General features: G+C 42.6%; 1 long non-coding RNA gene across 1 annotated transcript in view; it reads right to left on the reverse strand.

Moving 5' to 3' along the window:
• LOC128441900 (uncharacterized) overlaps positions 1–2,399 on the reverse strand; it is a 28,066-nt gene extending 25,667 nt beyond the window's left edge. Inside the window, exon 1 of the long non-coding RNA XR_008338774.1 lies at positions 2,240–2,399. This is a non-coding gene — a long non-coding RNA (uncharacterized LOC128441900). The remainder of the gene's footprint in view (positions 1–2,239) is intronic.
• Positions 2,400–8,638: the final 6,239 nt, after the last annotated feature.

Genomic DNA, 8,638 nt, shown 5'->3' on the forward strand with positions numbered 1-8,638 from the left:
GATTTAATCTCCAGCGTATCCAGGAGAATGACATTTCAAGAAAGTGACCTGAGTGAATGCTTTTGTGGTTACATTATTCGGTGGAAAGGTTTCAGGGAGATCTCAATGATTCAAGCACTGATGTGGATTCTGCTGAAAGAGCCCCCCCTACATCAACATGAGTTGCAGTTAAATCAGCAACACCATGAGGTGAAGGAAGAGGTTGGGGAGGTAGAGGAAGCTGAGTATGTTAAACAACACCATTTCAATTCATATTAATTTGTCGGTTTACTTTGCCTACCTTTCAGGCCAATCAGTGAATTATTTGCTCTCACATGTGGGTTTGCTCCCCCTCCCCCGTTCAATCAGACGAGTGCAGGGCTCGCTCTGATCCTTCCTGTGTGGAAAAGGCTGTTTTCTTGGACTGTGTTAATGTTCCAGAGCTACTTCAGAAATATTCCTTGTAAGTCCTCCTCAAACAGTTCTATAATATACTGTCAGGTTCTATTGTTTGTGTGCTGGACATTGTGTGCAGAGCTTCTTTTAAACGGTTTATGGTGAAAATTGGAAAATATTTTTGAATGATTTAATTAACTGGTGTTATTTTTTCATATATTGCATGTCACTATTTCAGAGGTCTGATAAGCGATCAAGACAATCTTCAGAACAAAGTTTCCAACCTTTAAAATAAAAGCTCTGTGATTCAGCTCTATAGAAAGCATTGCAGCATATACAAAGAAAATGCTTTTACTTTGAAGACAAATTGCTAAGGAGGAGGTGATTCTATGAATGTTGTTGACAAAACGGAGATCAGCAGCCACAACACTCTTGAATGTCCGTGTCAGTCCGATATGGTGCAATACAAATAATTACTTTTTCACAATGATCTTGATTTTGGCCCGCAGGCCACCAGTTGCTGACCGCTAGGTTATCCATGAACGTAGAATAAGACATGTTCAACTCGCCCCGCCACCACTTCACTGCAAAGTGCTCGTCACCTGTTCATACAAATTGTATACAAATATGTTCAAATTGGGCCAAATTTAACACCGCACTTCTCTGGACCCTTAATACCCATGCCAAGTGTGAAGCCGATAAGACGCTGCTTCTGGAGATATGCGTTATAAAGGCAGACAGACAGAGATGTCTGCAGGATCAGTAGACAGATCTGAAGGTGATTTGATCGATTGAGGAGTGGAGCAGCAAACAACTGCATCTACAGTGTTACAGCCCTACATCCTACTTCATTGCTCATCTTGGTTATAGGTCATTCCAAAATAAGAGCTTCCCGACCCAGGCCTGGGTTCATCTGAATTCTGTTGAAAGTGAGCTTGACAGATATTCTTGCAGTGTGAGGGTCTCACTGGATGCTACAACATAATCTGATAATTTGAAATCAATGTTTCCGTCAAGTTAACTATAATTACTGCTGGGTACATTTTCAGCATACCATCTCACTAGACACTGACAACATCTGGAGCTTCTCAGCATGGACATTCTCCTAATGATATTCTATTCTGTCACACAAGGCGTTGATTCAAAGAAAAGACTGGAAATTCTATCATTAGCTGCTGTGAAAGTTAGAGTTGGACTTTGGTATTTGCAAATGGCGCCAAGCTTAGTTTGCACGGGTGAAGATATGATTAACAAAGTCTCACCTCAGCTCCTGTCTCTCCGAAGGCCTAATGCTTTATATGAGTGTTGCGCGTGTGTGTGTCCATACCTGTGCATGCTAACCCAAATGTGTGTGAGTGCGTGTGATGGAAACACTGACTCCTCTAATCTTTAAATTACCTCAGACGAAGAGAGCACTGACCTTTACACAGAAGTTATATAAAGTTCAATTTAACAAGCCTCTCCGCTCTATGATTTATTAAGCAGGAATCTGAAGTGGAGCCCGTTTCTTTACTGCGGTGCCACTTAGTTTTTACAAAAAGTCATGGGCCGAGAGAAAAGTATCACCTGTGGAGTTTGCCGCCCTTTCCCAGTTTGTATCGGTGTGCATTGCACACTCTCTGTCGGTTTTGTCTCAGATATTCCCCAGATGAACATTAGACTTTGACTATTAGCTCAAGTGGCAGCTAAGAAAATGACTCAAGCATTGAAAAGCAATCATGCAAAGTGAGTCATGCTTGTGTGCCATATGTGTCAGTTCATTTCCCTCTCTTTGGTCTTTGGTTTTCTTTGGCTGCTGGTTTCATTTCATCCCCTCACTTCTTAAACCACAGCTCTCTTCCAAAAATAAAAAAAGCTTTCCTACCGTCCTTCCTCCTCCCTCTCACCGTACAGCTTCGGCTCAAAAGAGCAGGTTTGTTTTCACAAGACGGGGAAGAAAGGAGGGGCAGTTGTAGAATCAAGGAAGAGGGAGCGAGATAGACCAAAAGGACAGAGGTAAACAATTGAGATGAGAGGATGAATGACAGGGAGAGAAAGAGAGAGAAAAGGGGAGGATGGGAGGAGCGAGAGCTCCACAGAGCTGTTTGAAGCAGGAAGCTGGCTAGACAACAGAGGCAGCTTTATTCCACAGACACAATGAGCAAACGCCACAATGGGAGTCATGCTGCGAGCAGGCCCGCACTACACCGAGCCGCACACACAGGATTAAAGCAAGCACACACTTCGTGATCCACCCCTTGAAAGGAAAGGGAGGGGATATATCTTACACACAGACACCAACAGAGAAAAAAGAACACAAAACACTATCTGCTGCGCTGCTTTTGATGAGGACATTTTGTGAATAGTGTAATGTTTGCAAACCCTTTCATAAGACCTGTAGGTGCGTTGCGTCTGCCAAGCACCTTTCTTTTTTTTGCCGTTGTGAGAGTTGATCTCAGCATTAGGGAGGATAGAAGGAGGGGGGAGACAAGGGACAAGTGGGGGAGCAAACATCAGTGGTGTAGTGCTGCTTAAACAAACCTCATGCCCAAATCAGCTGTTTGTCATTTAAACTAAAAAAGATATTTATTTATTTGCTTTTTTATTGTAGTCTCCTTCCCTCAGTACACCTGGGCCACTCTCCTGCTCAGTGTGTCTGAAGCTGTCGACACACATTTGCATAGAAAATCCGTTTGCATATAAAACAGCTGGGACGCAGAGCTCACATCATCTTTCAGTGATTTACAGGGAGATGCATGTTGCGCTGACACGCTGGAGTGCATGTCCCCTTTACCTCCATCTGCCCTTTGTGGGCATATCTTCAACGATCACTGGCGGGGGGCTGTGGTGAGGGTGTGTGTCTGTTCTGCCATCATTCACCAACATTTATGCATATTCTCATCTGATAGAGGGCATGTCTGAATACGAAACAGTGGACCTTCTCTACCTGACACACACACACACATGCAATCACGCACACACACACAACACACAGACACACACACACACACACACTCTTTCTCTCTCCCGGTCAGCCCTGTTCCTCTGCTAATAAGGGTATTCGTCACGCCAGCAGTTCGCCGTGACAGCGCCCTCCGATCAGCCGCCTCACAATTGTCCCTCAAATATGAACTTATCATTTAATTACACTTGGGGAGGGACTTGATTGCCTTGTCAAGATGCACAGGTTAGTTAAAAGGAGAGAGAGAGAGCTTGGCTGGCAACGACCTCACTGTCCTGACAAGTGCTCGCCTCATCATAGGATCATCTAAGCTTCATGTCCGCCCCACAATGAGATCTCATTTCTCTGCCTCCTCCTCCCCTTCAAGTCCCTCTTAATTGCATGGTTTTTAACACATCGCCCTTTAAGCAGGCTTTACTCCAAAGAGAAGTTGCCTTCAGGAGGTCAGGCATTTAAGTGTATTTTCCATTGTACCTTTCTGCAGTTAAATATCCCCATTTGTTTGCATTTATGAATGCAGTTTTGCATGAATTCTGCTCTGCGGTTCGCTGGGTAGTTATCTGCTGTTTTGCATGTTGAAATCCCATTCTTTCACTTGCCCTAAATTAGTCCTGTGTCTGAGGCAATGAAATCACTCACGACATTAGGAAGTAACTTGGCATTCCTTTTTATTTCCTGTGCACTGCTTAACAGTTCTCCTGGGGGAACTGGGCTCTTGCCAATGAAAGTTCCACCCTGGCATGAGCTGAGCCTTCACAAATGAAGACGTATGTCAGAGAGAGAGAGAGAGAGAGAGAGAGAGAGAGAGAGAGAGAGAGAGAGAGAGAGAGAGAGAGAGAGAGAGAGGCCTGGAGAACTTTTTAATCCGACTCATACCTCTCTGTTAACAAAAAGGCCTCATAAATTCAACCTTTCCAATGAGGCACAAATGAAATTTGGAGCCCGAAGTTTTGGCTGTTTCTCTCCTGGATGATTGGAATGAATATGGGGTAGTTAAAGTTTAATATCCTATTATGTGTGTCTGTTTAACTTGCCCGGCTGCTTGGACTGTCAGGGACCTCCCTCCCTCTCTCTCTCTCTTGTTTCTCTCTCCCTGAGAGATTTTCTCTTTATTATAAACATTTGTAACAACTCAAATATGCATCTTCATTTGAAAATGTTGTGCCTCAGGAGCAAGATTTGTGTTATTCAGGATGGCTGCTGATGAGAACCACTGATGTGTCACACAGCAGTGTATGATCAAAAATGTCCAGCTGCAGAGAGGCTATAGAGACAAAAAAAGGAGAACATTTAAAACTGTTTATAAATTACAGAGAGCACGTCACAATAGGATTGGAGTATAGTAATACAACTTTCCGGATCAACAACCGTAGTAGTAAAATACATTTTCAAGAAAGCGTTGAAATGTATTTACAAAAAACCACAAATAGCACTCACTTACACGTGCACAGATGCTCTGTTCTGAAATCAACTAAAGGCCAATGCAAAGAGGCTGCTGTGTTTTTATCTCTTGTTTGTTTTCATCAGTGTGCCCACAGCTGGTCAAGGTCTTATCTCTGCGTTACTCTGTTTCTCATCTATAACTTTTATATTTGTAAACAGGAGACAGGTAAGGGACGAAGGTGAACTGATACTATGTGTAGAGCTGGATTTCTCAATAACTAGGTTACTACAGTGCATTTAAACACGTTGTCAAATTAGCCACATTGTTTAATTTCTCCCAGGAATCAGATTTCTTGTGCACATGTGAAGGTACTTACATGACTGATTGATATCAGTTCCACTTTTTGTACCAGTGTAAAACCCATGTAGAGACAGAGAAGGAGCAGTTTGATCACACAGAGGTTTCTTCCACAGACAGGTGTCACTCCTGAGTAGTAACACTGTCTCTTCCTTTCTTCTAGCTACTTGCATCATTTTAATATTCTTTCTATTAAACCTGAGCCCTTTCCCCACCGTGACTGGGATAAATCTGGTTAGTAATGCACTGAATGCACTGTACACACGTTCCACATCTGCATCACATACTGATGTGACAAGCATGGAGGAGTAATTGATTATATTAATAGCTAATTGCTGGCTCATAATTGGATCTGACTCAATTAAAAAACCTCTGGGTGATAGTAATGAAACAGGGCGCTGCGGCTGAGCGGGTGCTGCGTGACCACGCTCTCTGGTGTGTCAGGCCGAGTACGAGAGGGGACGGGAGGGAGAGAGAGAGCTCTGGATACACCTGCGATGCTAAATCACAAGCGCCTCACTAGATGAGAATGCTTTGTGCTGTTTTTGCAATTCCTCAATGTGGATTTATATCTTTTGCTTTGGGAAAGGTTGTAATATTTCACCAGGTGTGCGGCAGTGGGAGTGCACACACGAGGATTTGAAGTGGGGGTTGCTGAAATACGGCATCAGCATTTATTGTAATTTCATTCTGATAAGGCCATGCTTATAGCCTGCTATGGCTCGTCTTGAGCAGAGTAAAGTGGGTGTTATTTTACATAGTCCCCCGGCTCAGGGACACTGAGGTGCCATCATTAGCAGAGCTGCGCTAAAAGGAGATAGGATCTGCAAATTAGAACAGGTGGTACTGGGATGTTGTGATAACACAAACCTAGCTGCAACTCAGTTTATTTCCTGAAACATGAGCCGATATTTCTCTCCAAACGTGTGTTGCTTAAATTTGTATATGAACAGCAACACATTATTATCCCTGCATGGGTGTGTATCTTGTGTATTAATCTTTGTGTGTGTTTGTGTGTGTGTGTGTGTAAATGTATGAGTTCCTGCATCTTTTTATTCTCCATTTAGTCTGCATGCATGTTTCTGTGTGTGTGTGTGTGTGTGTGTGTGTGACTGTATGTGTGTGTGTTCCCTACCTCCGCCGCCCTGTCAAAATTTCCTTTCAACGGCATCTGATCGGGTCGGGCCTCGTCAGCCTGTCACGAGGCCGGCGTTTCATTAGGGCTGCCGCTCTCCGTCCGTCCGCCCCGCCGAGCACAAGAGCTCAAACACATGCGCAAATTAAATCGACATCCAAACTCACTCCCATACACAAAGCAATTTAAATGATATTCATTAGAGCGATGACAAGTCCTGATGAGCCTTTCAGTACTGCACAGAGGAAGGGAGAGGGAACCTGAGAGACAGAGTGAATGGATGAAGGACTCTTTTTCTCTTTCTCCCCCATCAGCTTTTTGCCAACTCTGTTTCACGGCCACTCAGGCGTGTCGCCCATCAATGCACCTTGACTTAAATAAATGAAGAGATATAAAAAATACCCATGATGCAAAGAGCTTTCCTGTTCATCTCAGATACACTCACCTCTCCTGTCTACTTCACTCCCTTTAAGCTGCTCATTTACTCCTACATTGTCTCTCAGTCTAGGCACCTCCTAAAACCTCTTAATGCATTAGTCCGGTAATATACTTGCCAACGTACCTAGCTCATTTGTAGAACTCATGGTGCATTCACGTGCTCTTCAGAGTGTCCCTTTTCCTGAGTTGTTTAGCACCTGTTTATGACATTTGTTGTCTTTAAGTGTATAGAGCGTAAACAACACATTGACACCTCTTTCCAATGAAAAGAAAGAAAAGAAGGCGGCATATAAGTAGATTCAAAGGTTTCTCTTTCAAATCTGTACTGGATGAAAAGTATAGTGAGAACGTCTCATGCTCCAAACTTTTATGGTTATGTTTCGAACTTGAGGTTGGTGTTCACGCAACAAATTCCATTAGGGAACCAAGTTTTCCCATTTTTCTGACACCAAACAAATGCACGATCATAACACGCGTCCGCTGCCCAATAAAGTGAAGCACTTTGAGACTTCGCTGTCCATATTCCGTCTTTAAATTTTCAAAGAATAATATTCAACTGCAAAAATTCTGTTGCAAAACGTCAGATGCAAAAATTCAGATTAGTAGTAGTAGATTTTATTTGGACATGGACATGACAATGTCATTGGACGAACCAGATGCATTGTTTACAGTGTATTAGCATAAATGCTAGTTTACAACACCTGTCCACAGGAGGCTTTTTGAAAACAACAAAAGAAACTGAACAAGACAGAAACAAGATCAAATACTGATAAAAAACTGATAGTGATAATTAAAAAGAGTAAAAATGGAGTATACAGTAGAGTACAGAGCAGCAATATAATGAGTTGAATATATATATATAGGCTACGTAGAGAACAAAGGCAGCATGATCAAACAATAACCAGTTGTAAATTATTTGTGTGAGCACTGTTGATTTGATTTGAGCCGTTGTTTTAGTTCTCTGTTAAAAGTGTTGCTGTTAGTCTCTAGTTTTAGACTAGTGGGCAAGAGGTTCCATAGTTTTGCCCCCTTTGCAGAGAAGACAGACTGACCGAAAGATGTCCTGTGCATGGGAACAAGACAATCACCATTGATGGAGGCTCGTGTATTTGCCCGACGAGAGCTCTGACGTCTGATGGCCAATTCAGACAACAGTGGTGACACATGGTTATTTACACACTTGAAAAACAATTGAAGATGACTAAAATTAATAAAGTTATCAAAGGTGAAAAGGTTGTGTTTTTTTTTTAGAATGCCGCAGTGATGCCATCTCATGGGTTTCCGGTCCATGACTTTTATTGTCTGTTTGTATATTGAGAAGATAGGTTTTAATGCAGTAGAAGAAGCTTGTGACCATGATGTGATACAGTATGACAAATGAGAAAATATCATAGCGTGCATAAATAATTTGGCCGTTTGACATGACAAGTCCCTTCTTATGAAACGGAAACAGTTTAGATTTAGTTTTGCCTTTTTTGCAACATACTTAATTTGCGTAACAAATTTTAAATTCTGATCCAGGATGATGCCCAGATATTTTACTTCATTTACTGATTCAATTAATTCATTTTTGATCCGTACCTCGAAAACATCGGTGATAGGCCTATTACGGATGGAGAAGCACATAGAGACAGTTTTCTTCACATTAATGGTCAACTGAGACAGCTCAAGCCATTTTGAAATGCTGAGTAATGCTTGTGTCAGGTGCTCACCTGCTAAGCTGGGTGTTTTACTGGACACATGGATAACAGTGTCATCAGCATACATTTGACAGTTGGACCCCGGACAGCAGTTTGGTAGGTCATTGATATACATAGAAAACAACAGTGGACCAAGTACAGACCCTTGCGGTACACCCATGCTGTTGGCACGCAGATGGGACCTGACCCCATTGACCCTGACACATTGCTCTCTCCCCTCCAGGTAAGATGCAAACCACTGCAGAGCTTCTGATGACATTTTGAACGATTTTAACTTGTTCATTAGAGTACTGTGGTTTACCGTGTCA

This window comes from Pleuronectes platessa, chromosome 1, assembly GCF_947347685.1.
Source record: "Pleuronectes platessa chromosome 1, fPlePla1.1, whole genome shotgun sequence".
In the NCBI taxonomy this organism is placed as follows: Eukaryota; Metazoa; Chordata; class Actinopteri; order Pleuronectiformes; family Pleuronectidae; genus Pleuronectes; species Pleuronectes platessa.